The sequence below is a fragment of the Mustela putorius genome, unplaced genomic scaffold (genome assembly GCF_011764305.1).
Source record: "Mustela putorius furo isolate JIRA1106 unplaced genomic scaffold, ASM1176430v1.1 tig00003962_pilon_pilon_pilon, whole genome shotgun sequence".
NCBI lineage: Eukaryota > Metazoa > Chordata > Mammalia > Carnivora > Mustelidae > Mustela > Mustela putorius.
In genome coordinates, this window is record NW_025422106.1 from 21,041,399 (window position 1) to 21,066,517 (window position 25,119).

The 25,119-nt window shown below is 43.6% G+C and overlaps 1 protein-coding gene across 2 annotated transcripts in view; it reads right to left on the bottom strand.

Moving 5' to 3' along the window:
• FAM222B (family with sequence similarity 222 member B) overlaps positions 1 to 17,719 on the bottom strand; it is an 80,913-nt gene extending 63,194 nt beyond the window's left edge. Inside the window, exon 1 of one of the 2 annotated variants that reach the window (XM_004746968.3) lies at positions 17,575 to 17,719. The gene's annotated coding sequence lies outside the window, so the exon portion shown is untranslated. The remainder of the gene's footprint in view (positions 1 to 17,574) is intronic. The other variant, XM_004746966.3, reaches the window with a different exon arrangement.
• Between the last annotated feature and the right edge of the window lie 7,400 nt (positions 17,720 to 25,119).

Consider the following 25,119-nt stretch of genomic DNA (forward strand, 5'->3'; position numbering starts at 1 on the left):
CCCTATGCCCCACCACTTGCACTACTAGGTTGTTTATACCAGAGATACAGATGTAGTGAAAAGAGGGGCACCTGCACCCCAATGTTCACAGCAGCAATGTCCACAATAGCCAAACTGTGGAAGGAGATGTCCTTCAAGAGAAGAATGGATAAAGTAGATGTGGTTCATTTAAACAATGTAATATTACTCAGCCATCAGAAAGGATGAATACCCACCATTTGCATCGACATGGATGGAACTGGAAGGCATTATGCTTCCAGTTCCATCAAGCAGAGAAAGACAATTATCACATGGTTTCATTCATATGTAGAACATAAGGAATAGCGTGGAGAACCACAGAGGAAGGGAGGGAAAACTGAATGAGAAGAAATCAGACAGGGAGACAAACCATGAGAGACTCTGGACTCCAGGAAATAAACTGAGGTTTACAGGGAGCAGGGGGATGGGTAACCAGGTGATGGTTATGACAAGGGCACATGTTACCATGAGCCCTGGGTGTTATATGCAACTAATGAATCATTAAACACTACCTCAAAACTTAATGATGTACTTACTATATGTTGGCTAACTGAACAAAATAAAAAAATTAAAAAAGAAAAAAAAAAAGGAGGCTTAACTGACTGAGCCACCTAGGCGACCCTATTCAAATCTTTCACCCATTTTTTTATGGTGCTGTTTGCTTCTTGATGAGCTTTGAGCTCTTTATACATTCTAGATATAGGTCTATACATTCCTGATATATGACCTGCAAAGACATTCTCCCAGTCTGTGTCTTGTTTTTATTATTTTACTTATATATTTTTTTAAAGTAAGCTTCAGGGGCGCCTGGGTGGCTCAGTGGGTTAAAGCCTCTGCCTTCAGCTCAGGTCATGATCCCAGGGTCCTGGGATCGAGCCCTGCATGGGGCTCTCTGCTCAGCAGGGAGCCTACTTCCTACTCTCTCTCTGCCTGCCTCTCTGCCTCCTTGTGATCTCTGTCTGTCAAATAAATTAATAAATAAAATCTTAAAAAAAAATAAAAGTAAAAAAAATAAAAGTAAGCTTCATGTCCAACGTGAGGCTCAAACGCATGACCCCGAGATCAAGAATCACATTCTTTTTTTTTAAGATTTATTTATTTATTTGACAGACTGTGAGAGAGGGAACACAAGCAAGTGTAGTCTGAGAGGGAGAAGGAGGCTTCCCGCTGAGTGGGGAGCCCAAAGCAGGGCTTGATCCCAGGGCCCTGGGATCATGACCACAGCCAAAGGTAGATGCTTACCAGCTGAGCCACCCAGGTGCCCCCTCCCTCTTTTTTTTTTTTTTTTTAATTTAAAGATATCTAGTTGTTCCAACAACTAACTGTTGAGAAAAACTCTATCTTTTTTTCCTTTGATTTACCTCTGCACCTCTGTCAGAGATCAAATGGCTATATTTAATAGTGTGGGTCTATTTCCAGACTTTCTATTTTGTTCATTGATCTGCCAAACTATCCCTTCACCAATATCACATGTCTTGCTTATTGTACTTCTTTAGTGAGTCTTGAAATTAGGCATTATGAATCTTCCAACTTTGTTGTCCTTTTTCAAAACCGTATTAGTTATCTTGGCTTCTCTGCCTTCCTATTATAAATTTACAATCAGCTGTCAAAGACTTTTCTAAACCTTCCACAAGTGTTTATTTTTAGGTGGAAATAAGCTGCCTAGGATTACTTTAACAAAGATGATGGTGGTATTGTTCAGGTTAGAAATCTTATGTTTATTTATTTAAAATCTTTAAAAGATTTTATTTATTTATTTGACAGAGAGAGAGAGGCTACAAGTAGGCAGAGCGGTAGGCAGAGGGAGAGGGACAAGCAGGCTCTCCACTGAGCAGAGAGCCCGATGCAGGGCTCAATCCCAGGACACAGGACACTGAAGGCAGACGCTTAACCAACTGAGCCACTCAGGCACCCCATATGTTTATTTTTCAAGGTTCTGATTTTTACTTACACAGCTGCTCCTAAGTTGTGCAGAAAAAAAATATATAGGAGAGGCTGGCCGGCTGAGTCCATGAAGCATATGTCTCTTGATTTTGGGGTTGTGAGTTTGAGCCCCACGTTGGGTGTAGAGAAGACTTAAGATAAAACCTTAAAAAAATATATATCTTTAGAGTAAATAAACAGGGGCACCCAGGTGGCTCAGTTGTTAAGCGTCTGCCTTCTGCTCAGGTCATGATCCCATGGTCCTTGGATACAGACAAGCATTGGGCTCCCTGAAAGCCCGTTTCTCCCTCTCCCACTCCCCTGCTTGCGTTCCCTCTCTTGCTGTGTTCCTTTAAATAAATAAATAAAACCTTTAAAAAAATGAAGCAAATAACTAGGAAATAAATAAATGAATGAGTGAATAAGTATGGGCACCTGGGTGGCTCAAGTGTTTGCCTTTGGCTCAGGTCATGATCCCAGAGTCCTGGGATCAAGCCCCGCTTCAGGATCCCTGCTTGACTGAAAACCCTCTCCCACTCCTTTACCTGTGTTCCCTCTCTCTCTGTGTCCCTCTCTGTCAAATAAATAAGATCTTAAGGGATGCCTGGGTGGCTCAGTTGATTAAGTGGTTGCCTTCGGCTCAGGTCATGATCCCAGCGTCCTGGGATCAAGTCCCACATCGGGCTCCTTGCTTGGCAGGGAGCCTGCTTCTCCCTCTGCCTCTGCCTGCCACTCTGTCTGCCCGTGCTTGCTCGTTCTCTCTCCCTCTCTCTCTCTCTGACAAATAAATAAATAAAATCTTAAAAAAGAAAAAAAAAAAGCAAAACCCTTTAAAAAAATAAAGAAAAATACTTTGTATAAAGATATGTACTAATATATGGTACAGGGAGGTGGGGTGGGGCGCCTGGGTGATTCAGTCAGTTGAGCATTGGCCTTCAGCTCAAGTGGTGATCTCTAGGTCCTAGGATCAAGCCCTACTCCCAGCTCAGGAGTCGGCTTCTGTCCCTCCCCAAACTCCTCTGTTCTCGCGCGTGCGCACGCGCTCTCTCTCTCTCTCTCAAATAAATAAAATCTTCAAGTATATTGTACATGGTACAATAAAGCTGAAAACCTAATTTTCCTAAAAGACATGCTATTTATTTCAAATAGTGAAAATAAAAATGTTGGGCCGCCTGGGTGGCTCAGTTGGTTAAGCGGCTGCCTTCGGCTCAGGTCATGATCTCAGGGTCCTGGGATGGAGCCCTGCATCGGGCTCTCTGCTCAGCTGAGAGCCTGCTTCTCTCTCTCCCTCTGCCTGCCCCTCTACTTATTTGTACTCTCTCTGTCAAATAAATAAATAAAATCTTTAAAAATAAATAAATAAAATAAAATAAAAATGTTAAACTTGTGGTTTTTTCTTATTTTCCTCTTTTTTTATGAGAGATTTTATTCATTTATTTGACAGAGAGAAAGCGAGAGAGCACAAGCGGGAGGAGTAGCAGAGGGAGAGGGAGAAACAGCTCCCTGCTCAGCAGGGAGCCTGATGCGGGGCTCTATCCCAGTACCCCAGGATCATGACCTGAGCCAAAGGCAGACTCTTAACTGACTGAACCACCCAGGCACACGCCTCTTGCGTTTTTGTTTTTTTTTTTTCCCAAAGCTTTTACTTATTTGGGAGAGTGAGTGTGCACACATGCACACAAGCAGAGGGACAGGCAGAGGGAAAGAGAGAGAATCCTCAAGCAGATACCAGGCTGAGTACAGACCCCAACACAGGGCTCAATCCCAGGACCCTAAGATTATATGACCCGAGCCAAAGTCAGAGACGCTTAACCAACTAAGCCACCAAGACACCCCAAACTTCTTGTGTTTTACAAGCAATGGTCCCTCTGCTGTCAGTAACCTTACCTCATTCCTCATCTAATTCCTAAGTCATCCTTATCTTGCACATTCCTCCATCTACAAGGCTTTCCTGATTCCCCAAATACAGGTTAAAGGTTAACATGTTTCCACTGCACCCTGAGGTCCTCTAACATCACTCTTAATACATTGTATTCTGTAACTGACAGTCAACTTTGTTTCTCCCATCAGGACATAAACCCTGGATGGGCAGGAGTTAACTACACTAGCTACTTCTTAGTTCATAGCACAGAGCGGGCAATGCATAAATGTTTGTTTTGAATGATCTTTTGTTTTGAAAGACATCAAGAAAGGAATAAAGCTGAAAATAGGATACCTTACTTTGCAGAAATACTGTAAAAGTTGCAGAAATACTGTAAAAGGAGTAATAGCAGCTTTTAAAAAGATCTTCAATAAATACATGAATAAATGGAGGACAGACAGATTAAAAGCTAAACAGAAGACATAAGAAAACCATAATGTATGGACTTTATTTGACCACAGTTTTAAAAACCAGTTGAAAATTTATTGGTATAAAGGGGGAAATGTGAAAACTGGAAAATTGATCATATTAAGAAATGCTTGTTAGGGGCACCTGGGTGGCTCAGTGGGTTAAGCCGCTGCCTTTGGCTCGGGTCATGATCCCAGGGTCCTGGGATCGAGCCCCACGTCAGGCTCTCTGCTCAGCAGGGAGCCTGCTTCCTCCTCTCTCTCTGCCAAATAAATAAATAAAATCTTAAAAAAAAAAAAAAAAAAAAGAAAGAAATGCTTGTTAGGGGAGCCTACCTGGCTCAATCGGTAGAGCGTGCAACTCTTGATCTCGGGGTTCTACATTTGAGCCCCACATTGTGTGTACAGATTACTTAAAATCCTAGAGTGCCTGGATGGCTCATTTGGTTAAGTGTCCAACTCTTGGCTTCAGCTCAGGTCATGATCTCAGGGTCCCAGGATCAAGCCCCGAGATGGGCTCTGGGCTCCGCAGGGAATCAACTAGAAATTATCTCCCTTTCCCTTTTCCTCTGCTCCCCATACCCCTCAGGAGTGCAGACACATGCTCGCTCGCTCTCTTTCTCTCCTAAAATAAATAAACAAAATCCTATAAATAAATAAATAAATAATAAAAATCTTTTAAAAAATGCTTGTTGGGGCACCTGGGTGGCCCAGCCGGTTAAATATCTGTCTTCCGATCAGGTAATTATCCTGGGATCCTGGAATTGGCCTTGGGGGTGGGGGGATCCTGGGCTCTGCCTGTGTCAGGCACCTTGCTCAGAAGGGAGCCTGTTTCTCCCTCTCCCCCTGCTGTACTCTCTTGTCTCTGTCAAATAAATAAATAAAACCTTTTAAAAAAATTTTAAAATGTTTGTTAATTTTTCTATGGGATTTTTCTTTTAGTCCTTATCTTTTAGAGATATATACAGAAATATTTGTTAATTTATGAATCTACAATTTGTTTAAAAATACCCACGGTGGGTTAGTGGGTAGAAGAAACATAGATAACACAAGACTGGCAATAGTTGACAATTACTGTAGCAGAATGATATGGATTCATGACATCGACATCTACTCTTGCATTTTTTTTTTAAGATTTTATTTATTTATTTGACAGAGAGAGACACAGAGAGAGAGGGAACACAAGCAGGGGGAGTGGGAGAGGGAGAAGCAGACTTCCTGCTGAGCAGGGAGCCTGATGCGGGGCTGGATCCCAGTACCATGGGATCATGACCTGAGCTGAAGGCAAACACTCAACAACTGAGCCACCGAGGCACCCTTACCCTTGTATTTATTTGAAAATCTCCATACTAAAGAGGTTAAAAAAAAAAAAAAAGCCTATCTAGAGAATTAATTTTTTCTTTAACCTTAAATCCCCAAAGAAAGGGAGAAAAAGAGATATATGGGGAGTTAAGCCTTGAATCAAGTTGAGACCCTAGGGATGTCTGCAATTTCCAGCATTTGATTCTTCTGTCAAAGCCAGACATCCTGTTTAATGTCAATATTAAAAATGTTTAGCTAAAAATCAACCAACAACTTTAGATACTCTGCATATTTCTTGCTTTCATAAAACATGTTTCTACTTTTATTTCAAAATCATGAACTACAAAAAAAGCATCTAAATCATACCAAACTGTCCTTCCAGACAGCAACAACAGCATGTGTATCTTTCACTTACCATCAGGTATATGTATTTCAGTGTTTTCAGTTCTTATATAACTGGTGAAAAAGCTATGGGGTAGCAGACAACTAGTTAGCTGGCTTGAATTCCTAATCACAACTCTGAACTAACCTGGCACTGGTTCAAAACTGTCCTGTGAACTTCAAACCAAATCTGCTGAGGGTCTAGTTCATAAAAACCATCTAGTTTCTAATCACAGGCATTCAGTGGAATAGATTCTTTTTTCCTCCACATTTATAACAGAACTGATGTTAGAAAAGGCGGTTTTCTGAGAACCTGGCTTGCTCAGTTGGTAGAGCATGTAACTCTTGATCTCAGGATCCTCAAGCTCCACACTGGGTGTGGAGGCTACTTAAAAAAAAGTGGGGGGGGGGGGCGGTCCTGGGTGGCTCAGTTGGTTAAACATCTGCCTTCAGCTCAGGTCATGATCTCAGGGTCCTGCAATCCAGCCCCAGATCGATCCAGCGCCAGACTGAGGTCCACATCGGGCTCCCTGCTCAGCTGGGAGCCTGATTTTCCCTCTCCCTCTGCCTGCAGCTCCACCTGCTTGTGCTCTCTATCAAATAAATAAGTAAAATAAAATAGAAAGAAAGAAAAAAAAGCAAAGAAAAGAAGGAAGAGGGAGGGGAGGAGGGAAGAAGTAGATGTGGGGGAAAGGGAAGGAAAGGAAAGAAAGAAAAAGAAAATTTCACTGGAGAACCTGGCTGGCTCAGTTGGTAAAGTAGGCAACTCGATCTCGAGATCATGAGTTCAAGCCCCATGCTGGATGGGTACAGAAATTACATAAATGAATTTTTAAAAGGTTTTTTAAAAAATGGGAAAATGGGGCACCTGGGTGACTCAGTTGGTTAAGCATCTGCCTTAGGCTCAGGTCATGATGCGAGAACATGGGAACAAGCCCTGTGTCGGGCTCCCTACTCAATAGGGAACCTGTTCTTCCCTCTCCCTGTCTCTCCTCTCTGCTCAAACAAGCATGCGTGAGTTCTCTCTCTCTCTCTCTCTCTCTCAAATAAATAGATAAAAAACAGATAAATATTTTATTATTCTATAAATAGGTAACATCTTTTTCTAAACTTTCTTTAAAGATTTTATTTGTTTGAGAGAGAGCACAAGCAGAGGGGTAGTGGGAGAGGGAGAAGCAGACTCCCCGATGAGCAGAGAGCCCAAAGTGGGGCTTAATCCCAGAACTCTGAGATCATGACATGAGCCGAAGGCAGACACTTGACTGAGCCACTCAGGCTCCCCAAATCTTTTTTTTTTTTTTTTTAAGAAAACTAAGATGGACGCCTGGGTGGCTCAGTGGGTTAAAGCCTCTGCCTTCAGCTCAGGTCATGATCCCAGGGCCCTAGGATCAAGCCCCGCATCGGGCTCTCTGCTCAGTGGGGAGCCTGCTTCCTCCCCTCTCTGTCTGCCTCTCTGCCTACTTGTGATCTCTGTCAAATAAATAAATAAACTCTTTAAATAAATAAATAAATAAGCTCTTAAATAAATAAAAGGAAAACTAAGGAAAAGTATTACCACTGTATAAATTACTACTATAGAGAAGATACTTAGTACCACATTCCCATAAAGCCAATCCCTCCAGATGATGTGAATGAACATACAAAGCAACTGGAACACAGATGCACAGAGTAATCACACTGACTTTAACTCTTACTTATACTCTAATGATTTCTAGATCTGTATCTCCACTTTAAACTTTTCTACTAAACTCAAGACCTAAATACCCAGAACCCTATTGGTCATTTGCTCCTGGATTTTCCTGACACCTCAAATCTAATATAACAAAATCAAACTCATTTTCCCTCGAATGTAACACTGTCTCACCCCTGTATTCCCCACCTTGGTCAATGACATTACCAACCACTTAGTTGCCCAAGCAAGCAATTTCAAATCCATCTTTCACAACTCCTTCTCCCTTACACACTCCCCTATATAAAGTCAGTAAGATCCTCCCCGTCAGTTTCCTAAAAAGCTCTTTAACCTGCCTAGAGTTCCACCATTACTACTTTAATTGAGATCTTCAGTATCTCTAAAGTGATCATCACACTGGTCTCATAACCAACTAGTCTCCCTGCAACCAATTTCACCCTTGAAAATCTAACTACCACACTGCCAACAGTGTTAATTTTCTTAAACAGTGATCTGAACATGTTCCTTACCTGACTTAAAACTCTCCCATGATTCCCTAGTATCTACAAAATAAAATTCAGACCCCTCACCAAGGCCATCCACAACTGGGCTCCAACTCACCTTCCACCTCAATTCATTCCATTCCTTCCTCATGCCCCATTATCTAGCCACATTAAACCACTGGCTCACAGGTCCATACTCATATACCTCTGTGCCCTTGTGCAAGTTGTTCTCTGTATTTGAAACACTATCATCTCTAATCCTTTTTTGTTGAAGCAACCAAACTGTATTCATCCTTTAAAACCCAACTGACTCTGAGGCGCCGGGGTGGCTCGGTCCACTGAGCATCCGACTTTTGGTTTCAGCTCAGGCATGATCTCAGGGTCATGAGATGGTACCCCACACAGGGCTCCCAGCTCAGCACCGAGTCTGCTTGAGAGTCTCTCTCCCTCTCCCTCTGCCCCTTCCCCACTGCACACTCTCTCTCTCTAAAATATATTAAAAAAATAAAAAGTTTTGGGGCACCTGGGTGGCTCAATGGGTTAAAGCCTCTGCCTTTGGCTTGGGTCATGATCCCAGGGTCCTGGGATTGAGCCCCAAACTGGGCTCTCTGCTCCGCAGGGAGCCTACTCCTCCCCCCTCTCTCTCTGCCTGCCTCTCTGCCTACTTGTGATCTCTGTCAAATAAATAAATAAAAATCTTAAAATAAGTTTTTTTTTTTAAATAAACACATTAGGGGTGCCTGGGTGGCTCAGTGGATTAAGCCTCTGCCTTCAGCTCGGGTCATGATCTCAGGGTCCTGGGATCAAGTCCCGCATCGGCCTCTCTGCTCCGCAGGGAGCCTGCTTCCTCCTCTCTCTCTCTGCCTGCCTCTCTGCCTACTTGTGATCTCTTTCTGTCAAGTGAATAAATAAAATCTTAAAAAAAAAAAAATTTAAAAAAAAATGCACTCCTTACAAACAAGGATTGTTATTCATATTTTAATTCCAGTGCCTAGCACAATGCCTAACATACAGTAGGCACTTCATCTGCTGAATTCGATTGCTGAAAGGATCAACTCCAACATTTTTTAATGAGACCAGGGACTAAAAAGTTTAAGACATTCAAACCTAGTTTTGGTTTACTGGTGAAAAGAAGACATCACACAAGCTTATGCTTATGCTATTTCTAGTGTTTCATATCTTCCCCTACTAGTTTCAGGTTTAGTTGCCAGAAAATTAGTAACTTAGTCTCTTAAAACACTCCTTAAATGATCTATATTTTCCCATGAAACAGTACAATACAATGCTATACTAAACCACCATTTTATAATTAAACCTCAAATCCAGTAACTTATTACCCGCCCTGTGTTAAAAACATTTTTAGGGGTGCCTGGGTAACTCAGTCCATTAAATGTATACTCGTGGTCTCAGCTCAGGTCTTGATCTCAGGGTCTTCACTGGGCTCCACACTGGGCATGGAGCCTACTTAAAAAATAAATAAGTTAAGGGCGCCTGGGTGGCTCAGGTCGTGATCTCAGGGTCCTGGGAACAAGCCCCACATCAGGCTCTCTGCTCAGCAGGGAGCCTGCTTCCCTTCCTCTATCTCTGCCTGCCTCTCTGCTTACATGTGATCTCTGGCTGTCTAATAAATAAATTTAAAATAAATAAAGAAATGAATGAATTTTTAAGAGCATTTGGCTCTAGCTGGCTCAGTTAGAACGGCATGTGATTCCTGATCTTGGGGTAATGAGTTTGAACCCCACACTGAGTACAGAGATTAAATAACTGAAACTTTAAAAAATAAATAAATAAAATAAAAATAAATGCATTTCTATGGGGCACCTGGGTGGCTGAGTCAGTTAAGCATCTGCCTTTGGGCTCAGGTAAATATCCTGGAGTCCTGGGATGGAGCCCTGCATTGGGCTCCCTGCTCAGCAGGAAACCTGCTTCTCCCTCTCCCACTTCCCCTGCTTGTGTTCCCTCTCTCACTGTCTCTTGCTCTCTGTCAAATAAATAAATAAAATCTTTAGGAAAAATTTAATAAATGCATTTATTTATTTATTTTTTTAATTTGATAGACAGAGATCACAAGTAGGCAGAGAGGCAGGCAGAGAGGAGGAAGCAGGCTTCCCACTGAGCAGAGAGCCCAATGTGGGCTCAATCCCAGGACCCTGGGATCATGACCTGAGCCGAAGGCAGAGGCTTTAACCCACTGAGCCACCCAGGCGCCTCAATAAATGCATTTCTTAAAAGATTTTATTTAATTATTTGAGAAAAAGCTAGAGAGCACAAGCAGGGGGAGGGACAGTGAAAGAAGCAGACGCCCCACTGTGCAAGGGTGCCCAACTTGGGGCTCAGTCCCAGCATCCTGAGATCACAACCTGAGTCAAAGGCAGAGGCTTAACTGACTGAGCCAACCAGGCACCCCTAAATGCATTTTTAATAAAGATAATTTAGCATTTTTCCTCTTGGGTTGTATTTCCTGTCACTCCCCCTGCTTATGCTCTCTAGCTCTAAAAGGGACATAATCAAGACCTTCAAAGGCACTGAAAAGACAGAAATAGATATTAAACACTTCTCTGCTGAGAAAGCATTCAACCTCTCACCATGAGTACAGTGACTTCACACTTATCCCTACTCTGGTCAGCTGTGAAGCTTCAACTCTTCCCCTGGCCACTTTGCTTCTCACACTACTCTCACTTCCCACTTTATTATATTAATATCATCTTTTTAGAGTTGCTATTATATTTTAGGAGTTGAAATCCAAGAATTAGGCTCATGTCTCTTCTGAAAATGTTCCAAGCTTCCTGTCCTGCTCTGCGACATTATACGATGTTACTCTGCCAAAATCTTAGCTCATTTCCTCCTCCTTCTTGTCCTGATATGGTGGTACACATCAATACTGCCTTCACCCTTCCCATTTTCAGACGTCACTGTCTGCTTGGAATGTCCTATCTTCCTTGTCCATCTGTGAGGGTATATCACACAGATTATGCAAAGGGCCTTTAATGACAATACCTGCACGCAGCCTTCCATTAACTCTTACAAGTTGCACTTCCCTCCAGTAGAGAACTTACTGTATTTCATCAATTCTATTTTTTTTAAAGATTTTATTTATTTATTTGACAGAGAGAAATTACAAGTACACTGAGAGGCAGGCAGAGAGAGAGAGAGAGGGAAGCAGGCTCCCTGCTGAGCAGAGAGCCCGATGCGGGACTCGATCCCAGGACCCTAAGATCATGACCTGAGCCGAAGGCAGCGGCTTAACCCACTGAGCCACCCAGGTGCCCCTATTTCATCAATTCTAAGACATACTTTCCTTCCCATATTTCTCTGAAAACAGGATATACCTTACAAGTGATAGCATGTCAGTCTCATTAGCAGCATTTTTTCTTTCTTGTTAAAGTAATTATGAGCCTTACAATCACTGGCCCCACAGATTTGATTAAATAAGGTATTACATTCTATAATAATTACTTTATATACTTCTGTTTCCTCTGCCAAACTGTGAACTGGAAGGGCAGGGACTACATTATAAATATCTCTGACCAGCACAGATCTTGGCACAAAAAGAGCGTGCATCTGACAACACTAGCTGGATAGTATTTATTTAGCATTTACTAAGTATTAAGTACTATCCTAAATGTTTTACATGTACTAACACATTTAACCCTCATAACAACCTGTGCAGTAAGTATGGTTATTATAGATGAAGAAACTGAGGTAAAGAAATATAGGTAAGCTCATTCAAAGACAAAGCTGCAGAAGATTTGAACTCAAGTTTGCTGATTATGATTTATATTGGAGGTTATCATTTTTCCATTCAGCAATTTTTTTTTTAAGATTTTATTTATTTATTTGACAGACAGAGATCACAAGCAGGCAGAGAGGCAGGCAGAGAGAGAGGAGGAAGCAGGCTCCCTGCGGAGCAGAGAGCCCGATGCGGGGCTTGATCCCAGGACCCTGAGATCACGACCTGAGCCTAAGACAGAGGCCCTAACCCACTGAGCCACCCAGGTGCCCCAAAGCAAATATTTTTTTAAAGATTTATTTGAGGGGCGCCTGAGTGGCTCAGTTGTTAAGTCTCTGCCTTTGCCTTGGGTCATGATCCCAGGGTTCTGGGATTGAGCCCCACGTCAGGCTCCCCGCCCAGGTAGGAAGCCTACTTCTCCCTCTCCCACTCCCCCCACCCCGCTTGTATTCCCTCTCTCGCCATCTCTCTCTGTCAAATAAATAAGTGAAAAAAAAAAAAAAAAAAAAAAAAAAAAAAAGATTTAATTGAGTGAATGAGAGAGCACAGCCAAGAAAGCCAAGGGAGGGACAGAGGGAAAGGAAAAGAATGGCAAGCAGACTCCCCACTGAGTACTGGGGGAGGAGGGGCAGCTCAATCTCACAATCCTGAGATCACGACCTGAGCAGAAATCAAGAGTCAGACCTTAACTGACCGAGCCATCCAGGTGCCCCGCCCCACCATTTGGCAAATATTTAATGAGCAATTACTCTGGGGCAACTATGCACTCTGCCAAACACTGGTAAGCAAAACCTGGTCCTCAGAAGGTTACAATGAATCATATAAACATTCTTGAATCCTTCACCCTCCAAACATCAGAACCCACCACAAATTCACTAAATTAATCTGCTTTCCTCTTTACTTTTCCTTGTTAACATCTTCCCATACAGCCCTCCTTTAAAGTCTTTAGCACTCTATCAAGAGCCAAACAACTGACAAAAAAAGAACAAAAAAACCTTTGTGCTCAATTATCAGCAGCTGTGAAAATATCACAAAAGACACTTCAGTTAAGGAATGGGTGGCAAAATCAAAAGGGCCATAAAGGAACAAAGATTCTGTTCATAAGCAAATATTCAAAGTAAAAGAAAGGTAAAAACACCATAATTTTGTTTTTAAATAGACCGTTTTAAAAACTTTTCCCCTGGGGCACCTGGGTGGCTCAGTGGTTAAGCCTCTGCCTTCGGCTCAGGTCATGATCTCAGGGTCTTGGGATGGAGCCCCCAGCGGGCTCTCTGCTCAGCGGGGAGCCTGCTTCCCCCCCCTCTCTCTCTGCCTGCCTCTCTGACTACTTGTGATTTCTGTAAAATAAATAAAGAAAATCTTAAAAAAAAAAAAAACTTTTCCCCTGGAGCACCTGGGTGGCTCAGTTGGTTAAGGGTCCCGTGCTTGATCTAGATCCTGAGTTCAAGCCATGAGCTGGGCTCGACTCTAGGTGTGGAGCCTACCAAGTAAACAGATAGATAGTTTTCCCCAGAGGCATGAGATGCTTTTTTAAGTATTATTAATTTGGAGGTGCCTGGGTGGTTCAGTCGTTAAGCATTTGTCTTTGGCTCAGGTCATGATACCCGGGTCCTGGGATTAAGCCCCCTGTTGGGCTCCCATCTCTTCAGGAAGCCTGCTTCTCCCCCTCCCACTCTCCCTGCTTGTGTTCCCTCTCTATTTTTTTATTTTTAAGAGTTGTTGTTTGTTTGTGTTTTTTTGGTTAAAGATTTTATTTATTTATTTGACACAGAGATCACTAAGTAGGCAGAGAGGCAGGCAGAGAGAGGAGGAAGCAGGCTCCCTGACAAGCAGAGAGCCCGATGCGGGGCTCGATCCCAGGATCCTGGGATCATGACCTGAGCCAAAGGCAGAGGCTTTAACCCACTGAGCCACCCAGGCGCCCCTTGTGTTCCCTCTCTTGCTCTCTCTCTCTCTATGTGTCAAATAATAAAATCTTTATTTTTTTAAAGATTATTTATTTATTTATTTGACAGAGATCACAAGCAGGCAGAGAGGTAGGCAGAGAGAGAGGGGGAAGCAGGTTCCCCACCGAGCAGACAGCCCAATGTGGGGCTCAATCCCAGCACCCTGGGACCATGACCCGAGCCGAAGGCAGAGGCTTTAATCCACTGAGCCACCCAGGTGCCCCTAAAGTCCTTTTTTTTCAAGATTTTATTTATTTATTTGACAGAGAGATCGAAAGTAGGCAGAGAAGCAGGCAGAGAGAGGGGGGAAGCAGGCTCCCTGCTGAGCAGAGAGCCTAATGTGGGTGTCTATCCCAAGACCAAGAGAAGAAGGCAGAAGGCAGAGGCTTAACCCACTAAGCCACCCAGGCACCCCAAATAAATAAAATCTTTTTTAAAAAGTATTACTTTTATCAGGATAGAGGCGCCTGGGTGGCTCAATTGGTTAAGTATCTGCCTTTGGCTCAAGCCATGATCCCAGGGTCTTGGGATCAAGCTCCACTGAGCAGGGAGCCTGCTTCTTCCTCTCTTCCCTGCTACTGCTCTCTCTACCTCTAATAAAGAAATAAAATTTTAAAAATTTTTAATCAGAATAAAAATGAGGTAATAACCATTAATTCCTTTTATTTTAGCACTTGCTACCTCAGAGATTCATGGGAAGTTCTTATGTCTCCACTTTGTTTTATTGTTGTTAGAATATTTTATTTTTATTTTTATTTTTTAACTCTTTAAAAAATCTTTTTTAAAAGTGGCAGAAGCAGCCCTCCTGCCAAGCAGAAGCCTGATGTGGGGCTTGATCCCAGGACCCTGAGCTGAAGACAGATGCTTAACAACTGAGCCACCAGGCGCTCCAATTTTATTTTTTTTCCTTTTTTTTTTTTTAAGATTTTATTTATTTATTTGACCAAGAGAGATGACAAGCAGGCAGAGGCAGGCAGAAAGAGAGGAGGAAGCAGGCTCCCCGCTGAGCAGAGAGCCTGATGCGGGGCTCCATCCCAGGACCCTGAGATCATGACCCGAGCCTAAGGCAGCAGCTTAACCCACTGAGCCACCCAGGCGCCCCTTTTTTTTCCTATTTTTTTTTAAAGATTCATTTATTTTGGGACACCTGGGTGGCTCAGCCAGTTAAGCATCTGCCTTTGGCTTGGGTCCTGGGATCGAGCTCCACATCATGCTCCCTGCTCAGTAGGGAGCCTGCTTCCCCCTCTCCCTCTGCTGCTCTCTCTCCTTGTGGTCTCTCACTCCCTCTGTCAAATAAATGAATGAAATATTCCAAAAAATTAAAAAAAAAAAAACAAGGATTTACATATTTATTTGAGAGACAGCATGCAAGCACAAGCAAGAGGGGCAGAGGGAGAGAAAGAGAAAGCATCCCAAGCAAACTCGCCGCTGACCACAGTGCAGGGTTTGATATTAGGACCCTGAGATCATGACCTGAGCTGCAAGCAAGAGTCAGACCCTTAATGGACTCTGCCACCCAGACAACCCTTTACATCCCCACTTTAGACAGACTGATCAAACAACAGTTAATCAAAGCTCTGACCATGCCTTTTCTCTTCCCCAGGGGAAGCCTCTCCGTTTGGTCACAGTCATCTACTACATAAAAATAACCACAAATAGGAAAAAGAAGAGAGAGAAGGACAGGAAATTCTCATCACAGCTGAACAAACCTCTATCATTTTAACATAACACAGACAGCATTATGGACTTGTTTGAACCAATGGAAATTTCCAGTAGAGGGAAAAATACATTACCAAAATTAAAAATAAATGCCCAATTATTAAAATAAAATAAGACAGCTAGGCCAGCTCTAACATTTTATACCTCTACTTCATCTTCGTTTGTAAGTCAAAACAGAAGAAATTTGTACTCTGTAAATGACCTATGACAAGAGTAACAAATGCTTTTTAAAAAAAAAAATACCCTCTAAAACAAAAGCAAACAAAAAATAATCGGTGTTATGGATACTTATTGGAAGAACCAAAGAACTAGAGCAAAAAATTAAAAATAATATATACTGTGCATTTCCAGGAAAGAGAGGTAAAACACGTTCTACCAGAAGGAGAAGTTAAAGACAATTAGGGTTCATTTCCCCCATTCCTATAAAATAATTCACTGTTCTTATCTGTGAATCTTCAAGGATCTAGTACAGCCACTCCCTACCTTTGCTCAGACGAAAGACAAATCACTAATTTCCAAAAGGCCTCGCCATTTCAAGCTTTCAATCAATCTTCATAGCCAGAAAAGCTGAAGCATCAGCTTCTGTCTCCTTCTGAAAAAAGTTTCACCTCTTCCAAAAGCTGTGGCCAAAAAGCCATTTTCTCTCTCTAGAAGCACAAGGTTTAATGCTGTCCTCTGCTTTGTCTACCCTAAATAACAACAAGAAAAACAACAAAGCCTCAGGAGTGCTCCTTCAGCCTCTCAGAAAAGAACCAGCCACCTCCTGGGCTCTAGCACAGCTGCCTCTGTCTTTCTCAGAGAGACACTCCACCCTGAAGGTTCCACAGGCAGGATAACAAAAAGTGGGAACTGAAAAGCTGCTATATGCGTATCTGACCTCCAGAATAGAGACTGGGACCTAGGGCAGCCAGAAACTCCCTTGCAAAAGAAAACTTTTTCACAATTTAAAAATAACAAATTGTATTTGCACATCCCTCATTGTGCAGCCCTCCCAGCTTGTGTCAAACTAGTTTTCTCCACTCTTAATAAAGCACATTGGTACCAGCTGTGTTACAAGTCAAGCGACGTGAGTGAGCTATGTTCTGAAAGCATTTAACAGATTGGCCCTCCATTCTCTATTTCCTTCCTCTTGAGTAGGAGCTACACACCATTTGTAAAAATGCCCAAGAGTATGGTATTTTTCCTACACAAGTCTGATGGCTAATTAGTCACATCACAAACTGGTATTTTTTGCACATGATCTACCGAGCCTACGTAGAACGGACATATGTGCCTACTGGGGTTTTACAAACAATATGCTTCGCCTTGACAAAGAAATCAATCATTCTACTAATGACGGTAAGGTAATATTGCTGGTGATACAGTACCATCGGCATAGCACCTACAATTTACAGTTTTCATACACAATCTCAATCACATACAAGATCCTTGAAATAGCCCACTGAACCACTGCATCTTTCAGAGGTTCAGAAAGGTTAAGTGGGACCTGCCCAAGGTTATCTATCAGCTTTATCAATGGTGGACGTGGTTTCGAACCTGTCAGACTCTAAGCCCCTAGCTTTTTTCTCTACATCCCTCCCAGCTTTAAACGGAGGGCTCCTGACTCCCATCCTCCACCCAGAAAAGCCCATGACTCCGGACGACCGGCCCTTGCCTGCCTGGATCAGAGTTAGCTTCTTCAGCTCCGGCAGGGCTTTCATCCTCCACCACCCTCCCCCCGCGACCATTCTCTGAAAGAAGCGGAAAGGGAGAGGCGACCGAAAGCTCCTGGGGGAAGGGACGATGACAAACGGGGAAGCGCGGGACACTGCCCCTGCCGTGGGCTCCTTCACTCTGCAGCACTCACCTCCTTCCCTCCGCCAAGCTGTCCAGCCCTGGCGCGGGCGATCCGACCACCTATGCCCCAAATGCTTCCATCATCACCTCAAACTGTCCCTCCCCCACGCCCCTTCGCCTCCGACAGGCAGAGCCCACCCCCCTGCTAAGTCGAGGTATCCTTCCACCAGGCCACCCCTCTTCTCTCCCGCCGCCCACCCCTCTTCCACCATTACTCACTGTCGGTGACTGGGCCCGGCCCTCATGGCTGCTCCGTTGCCGCCCGCCGCCGCCACCGCTGCTCCACGCCCGGCCCCTCAGTAGCCGCCGCCGCCGTCGGGACTCGCCGGGAGCCGCTCATGCGCCTGCGCAGCCTGGAGTACCGGGGCCCTCTACCGACGCCCGCGCTTGCGCAGCCCACGCCGAGGCGTCTTCTTCAGTGCCTGATGTCCTGGACCCCTGGGTTTCGGGTGGACATGGCTGCTGCCCTCGAGGACTGGTTAGGCTTACAGGCTGTGGCGGCTGACCCCAGGTCCAAGGCCTCTGGATTACCTTGCCTAGGTTACTAACGCTTGGACCGCGATGCTCGTAAGGAACCATAGACATAATGACACTTTTAAGATTCTAGATCCTACTTACACTTAAAGGCCTGAATGCAGGTGCTCTGAGGTGACTGATAATGAACTTGGGATTTCTTTCAAGAAGACGATCACATCTAGAATACACTGGGGCTAATGGTGTAAGAGGCAGCTTTTACATCCCTGAATATACTACGGGCCAGGAGGTGCTCAGAAGCCCCAAGGATCTTGGCAAGGCGGTGACCACACCAAAACTTCTTTGGGACACTGCTAAATCAGTCTGTTTATCAAGCGCATACTGTTTATTGGACAAAAATGTTCTAGGCATCTCCTATGTGCCATCAAGGGACCTGAAGGCTAATAGTCCCCTACTTTCCAGTTCTCACTATGAAGCCTGGCCCTTGTGTAAATGTTTAAACAAAAACTAGACCTTTATCCCATGGAAACCCAACCATCAGCTCCTAGACCACTGTGCTGCCTTGGCATAGCCAAACAACAGACTAGGCTTAATTGAATCTTGGAAATTCACTACATACTTGACAGAGGAGGGCAGTGCACTGCAGTAGAAAGGAAGAGGAGACACAGGAATAAACTCTCTCCTTATAACCATGACCCCCATCCCATCTCCAGCCCAGTCTTCCCTCTACAGTTCAGAGTTTGGAAATCTCAGAACCAAGATATAATGTAAGGCAAAAGAAGATCAAAGAAGAGAAGGGGAAGGCGGGGGAGCAGTTCCATTCTTTCTGTGAAAGGTGTTAAATTCTTTGTACTTTTGGGGAAAGCAAAAGCTACTCCTAATGCCAGGATCTGATATGAATGTTTAAACTTTTAAGATTAAGGAAATTTTTTCCTCATTTTGGAAAGAAGCAAGAATAGGCCCAACAGTAAAGTTTGAGAATGCTAAAAATGGAGTGTCACTAGTATTTTTTATTACAGATTATTAATTAAAAATGCATATAGGGGCACCTGGCTGGTGCAGTCAGTTAAACGTGTGACGCTTGGCTTTGGCTAGATGGTGATCTCAGGATCGAGAGATCAAGACCCTCATGGGGCTCCACACACTCATCATGGAGTCTGACTGAGATTCTTTCTCTCTCTCTCCCTCTGTCCCTCCTGCTCATTCTCCTCCCTCTCTCTAAAATAAATAAGTCTTTTTAAAAATATATATAATGGGGGCGCCTGGGTGGCTCAGTGGGTTAAGCCACTGCCTTCGGCTCAGGTCATGATCTCAGGGTCCTGGGATCAAGTCCCACATCGGGCTCTCTGCTCAGCAGGAAGCCTGCTTCCTCCTCTCTCTCTCTGCCTGCCTCTCTGCCTACTTGTGATCTCTCTCTGTCAAATAAATAAATAAAATCTTTAAAAAAAAAAATAAAAATAAAAATATATATAATGGAATTCTCAAGTCACTAAGAAATTAAGGCACCTAGGAACTGAAGGATTTTTTACTTATCAGATGCATGTGACTTTTACATACATAGCTATATGTTGCTGTGGGAAAACACTGTACAGATAGCATAATTCAGTTCCCAGAAAAGCAAATCTACACAAAAGTGCTTGCCTCATATATGAAGTGTCTCCCAATCTCTTGACATACATAGAGTAAGATGCAACTGCTGACAGAGTAGTTTGGTGGGGCCCAGGACCAATCCCATAAGCTAGCTCCTGACTTGGAAGAGTTGTCTTTACTTGCAAAAGTATTACCCTTTGGAACGAGAACACATTTGACACCATGGGGAAATCTAAGAGCCAGAGGGAGGAAGAATTAATATTGATACTATGTGCAGATGAATGGATGTGTTTAAAAAAAAAAAGCCAAAGCTGACCCCGAAGTTTCCAGGAACTGTATTTTCCTAATTCTACCACCACATGAAGTCCTCTGTTGGAATCTACGTGATGATGACATATCTTTTTTGTTTAGTTTTGTTTATTTGTTTATTAAAGGAATCTCTATATCCAGTGTAGGGCCTGAACTCACGACCCCAAGATCAAGAGTTGCACATTCTTCCAACTGAGCCAGCCAGGTGCCCCAACAGCATACATGAACCATACGGGTCTCCTGAACCATTTCCCTACTTGAATTTCTTTATTTATATGGATTTATTTATTAAGCTCATTTACTTATTTATTTTTAAGTAATCTCTATAGAGCTCCTGAGTGGCTCAGTCGTTAAGTGTCTGCCTTCGGCTCAGGTCACAATCCTAGGGTTCTAGGATCAAGCCCCACATTGGGCTCCCTGCTCAGTGGGAAGCCTGCTTCTCCCTCTCCTACACCCCCTGCTTGTTTTCCCTCTCTCACTGTGTCTCTGTCAAATAAATAAAATCTTTAAAAACTACACTCGATGTGGGGCTCAAACTCATAATCAAGAGTCCAGCCAGCCAGGCTCCCCAAACTACTTGAATTTCTTACCAAGGGCAGAACGGCAGACTTTTTTTTTCCTGCCAAGTATCGACACACTATATCAGATGATAATCATTCAGAGAACCACCCCTACTCCATTTTCAGACCCTGTGATTTGGATGAGGTCACTCTGGGCATAGAGCACATTTACATAACCCAGACCTAAGTCATTCAGCGCATAACATTCTCTAAGCTACAATCATTGTTTCAGGAATGGGCATGTAACCCCGTCAGAGCCAAAATGCACATGGAGAACGTTCCTTCAGGGGAAATCTGTTGCTCTTTCCAACTAAAACCAGATGTGAGAATAAGATGCTGCAGCCATGTTGACACCACAAAGGTATGCCAATCTATCTATGGAAAGATATAATTTATTCACTCACTGAACAAAAATTTAATGAGTACCCATGATGTGTTAGACACTGTTGTAGGTGTTGGAGATACAACAGTGAGTAGTAATATGTATTGTCCTTGACCCCATAGAACTTACAGTCTAGTAGGGGACATCTAATAACAACAACAAACACTTGAATAACATTTATTATGTGTCAAGCACTGTTCTAAGTCCTTTATACATATCAGTTCTTTTCATCATCACATCCATATCCCTATTTTATAGATAAGGAAATTGAAGGAGAGAGAACTAACTTGCCCTGGTCACACAGTAAATAATGGAACCGAAAATCAAACCCAGGATATCTGGCTCAATGATTTAAAAAATATATATTTTATCTGGGGTGCCTGGGTGGCTCAGTGGGTTGGGCCACTGCCTTTGGCTCAGGTCATGATCTCAGGGTCCTGGGATCGAGCCCCGCGTTGGGCTCTCTGCTCGGCAGGGAGCCTGCTTCCTCCTCTCTTCTCTGCCTGCCTCTCTGCCTGCTTGTCATCTCTCTCTGTCAGATAAATAAATAAAATGTTAAAAAACAAATAAATAAATAAATAATATTTTATTTATTTATTTGACTGAGAGAGAGAGAAAGATCACAAGCAGAGAGGGGTGGGGTGGGGGGGGAAGCAGGCTCCCTGCTGAGCAGAGAGCCCCATGCGGGGCTTGATCCTAAGACCCTGAGATCATGACCTGAGCCGAAAGCAGAGGCTTAACCCACTGAGCCACCCAGGCGCCCCTTAATAATATATTTTTTTAAGATTTTATTTATTTATTTGACAAAGAGAGAGAGATCACAAGCAGGCAGAGAGAGGGGAAAGCAGGCTCCCCGCTGAGCAGAGAGCCAATGCGGGGCTCGATCCCAGGACCCTGAGATCATGACCCTAACTGAAGGCAGAGGCTTAACCCTCTGAGCCACCTAGGCGCCCCTGGCTCAATAATCTTTGTGCTCAATCAAGATATTATAAACTGGGGTGCCTGGGTGGCTCAGTGGGTTAAGCCTCTGCCTTCGGCTCAGGTCATGATCTCAGGGTCCTGGGATCGAGCCCCGCATCGGGCTCTCTGCTCGGCAGGGAGCCTGCTTCTCCCTCTCTCTCTCTGCCTGCCTCTCTGCTTACTTGTGATCCCTGTCTGTCAAATAAATAAATAAAAATCTTAAAAAAAAAAGATATTATAAACTGTCTTATCATAGGAGGGGAAGAAAAAAATAAGCATCCTCAGAGAGAATTTAATCAGTCATGGAAGGAACAACCAAAGGAGACACCTGGAAGTGGGAAAGAATACCAGACAGTTGGGAGACTGAAAAAAATTCAGTTAAGCTGAAAAAGAGGAATGACAAGAGTTGCGACTAGTGGAGGCGTGTGGCTGACTCAGTCCAAAGAGTCCCACGTTGAATGTAGAGACTACTAAAAATAAATAAACTTTTTAAAGAAGCAAAACAAAGAGAGAGGAATCTAGCAAAGTAAGCCGGAGCCACGTTACTTTACACTTTTTTCTGAGGACAGTGAAGCAAGGGAGGGACTTGTTCAGATTGGGGCCATGAGGGGTTGGTAAGACTGTGAAGACTCTTGGCGATGCTCCTATAGCATTTCAGGCATACAAGAAAATCATTGCAGGTAGTGATAAATGCTGTGAGAAAAGGACATTTAAACTGAGACCTGAATAGGAAACAGAAGCCAAATCTTGAACCTAGGAGGCAGGAGCAGCAGATATAAAGGCCTTGGGGCAGAAATTAGCTTGATATATTCAAGAAATGATGGGAAGAGGGATGGCTCTCCCTCGCTCTCAAACAAATAAATAAAATCTTTTTTTTTTAAGGTTTTATTTACTTATTTGACAGAGGCACACACAGAGAGAGTGCACAAGTAGGGAGAGCCACAGGAAGATGGGGAGGGAGAAGCATGCTCCCCACTGAGCAGGGAGACCTATGCAGGACTCAATCCTAGGAACCTGGAACCTTGAAAAAAAAAAGCCGGGGTGGGGAGGCAGAGGGAGAGTAAGAAATGGACTCCTCACGGAGCAAGGAGCCCAAGACAGGGCTCAATCCCGGGACCCTGGGATCATGACCTGAGAGAAAGGCATACACTTAACCCACTAAGCTACCCAGGCATCCGGAAATCAAGCATTTTTTAAATAAATGCTGATGAGAGGAATACAGTACAGAGAGAAATTGTCTCTATAGAAAAGAAAGATTAAAACAATTAGCTTTAAGATAAGGACATTTATTGAAAGCCTCCATTGTTCTAAATCCTAGATTCAAATGAACACATGATATTAGGTAGACGTGTTTATCATTTTCTTCTTCATTTTACAGATGACAAAACTGACATTTGGAAAGTTGAAATAACTTGTCCAAACTCACACAGCTAAGTGGCAAGTTGACATACAAACCAGCGCAGTCTATTTCATTTGATTAGCCTCTCCTAATCTCACAAAATACATTTCCCTACAATATCCTTTGAGGGAAAATCTGGGGGAAAGAAGAGAATTAACAAAGCACTTTGACACATTTCCTCTAAGTTTTTGTGTTATCCCAGGGATTCTTCCAAGGTGTTCTCTATTGCCAATGTTGTAGTACTTGGTATGTGTCCTTTGGATGATTTTGCATTTATTTAATTAAGTTCTTCAACCACCATTTAACCTGATATTGCCCTTCAACCTAATTACAGTTGAAATGGCATTTCACCTTACTCTCCATGCAAGATTCATATTTTTCTGGTTGCCAGCTGCCCTGCATTAAGTGGTATTTTGTTCTTTGGGCACCCATATGCCCAAAGAACATCCAGAATATCATGTTCCAGAAAGGTTGTTTCTTCTGCTAATAGAGCAAGCAGCCTAAAAGCTGGAGCCTGGCGCCATTTGCAAACCATCAGTGCATTTAGATGCCCAGTCTCTGTCAATCCTGTGTCATTCAGAGCTATTCTGAACACTCAGCCTCCACTCCAACCACAGCCCAGTCAATTGGTTCCATCCTCCCAACAATTCTCCTCTCTCTGTCCTATACCAACTATTTTCTCCTTTCTACCTGGTCATTGCCATGAGCAAACAAAAATATTTGATCTTAAAAAAGAAAAAAATAGGGGCGCCTGGGTGGCTCAGTGGGTTAAGCCGCTGCCTTCGGCTCAGGTCATGATCTCAGGGTCCTGGGATCGAGTCCCGCATCGGGCTCTCTGCTCAGCAGGGAGCCTGCTTCCTCCTCTCTCTCTCTCTGCCTGCCTCTCTGCCTACTTGTAATCTCTGTCAAATAAATAAATAAATCTTTAAAAAAAAAATATTTTCTTAACCCCACTTCTCTCCCCCTCTTCTGTTACCCCTCCCTTTTGCTCTGCTCCCCTGGAAAGATGCGTATATATTTTTTTCCCCTGGCTTTTCTCAATTACCTCTCCTCTCATTCTCGCTCTATTTTTAAAGATTTTATGTATCTGAGAGAGAGAGATAGAGCATAGCAGGGGGAGCAGCAGGGAGAGGGAGAGAGAGTAGCAGGCCTCCCACTAAGCAGGGAGACCCATAGAGGGCTCCATCTCAGGACCGTGGGATCATGACCTGAGCCGAAGGCACACACTTAACCTACTGAACCATCCAGGCACCCCTCTCTCTTTTAAGTAAACTCTACACCCAACCAAACACTGGACTCAAATGCACAAGCCTGAGATCAGGTGTTGCATCTGAACCAGACAGTCGCCCCATTTTTCATTCTGTCTTTAGGTTTTCACCTAGACCATGCTACCTGAGCTGTCAGGTGTCTCTGTCTCTGTCTCTGTCTCTCTCTCTCTCTCTCACACACACACACAGAGCCTCCAGGACATAACTCCTGTGACACAGATTTTTGTCCATTTTCTTAATTCACGTGGACATGGCCTGTACACAGCATATGAATAAATCCCCATTTCTCCAACAACCGCAACACTTCTCTCTCAATTTCGAGAGTGATGTGATTGAGAGACTTCAAGGATGATTAAGGGTTAAAGGGCACAAAAGGCAATCTGGGAGACTATAGCTGACTACGCAGCTTCTCCTCCCTTCTGCTTTTTTCTCGGAAAGGACTGGCCTTAGGGAGAAAATAGTAACAGAGGTTCATAGATGGGAAATAAGATCTATTTCTCCTCAGGAGCACCGACCCAGGGAGTACTCCCTACAGGAGGCTCACATAAAGCAAAGGTGCAGACTGTCGGAAAACGCGGCCCACCGCTAGAACAAGCCAGGGAGATACTGGGAGAGAATCTGCAAGCCTGAAACCAGAGAGAACTAAAAAGGCACCCATTCCGAAGTCAGAAGCTAAGAGGAAAAAATAAAAAAATAAATTCTGCCGCTTGGCCTCATGGGAGTTGTAGTCTCTCAGGGCTCGAAGGGCTTTTTATAAAACTTCGGCAGGAGGCGAAGAAAACAGGATATTTATGGGAGTCCAAAAGGATCATTATGTCCACG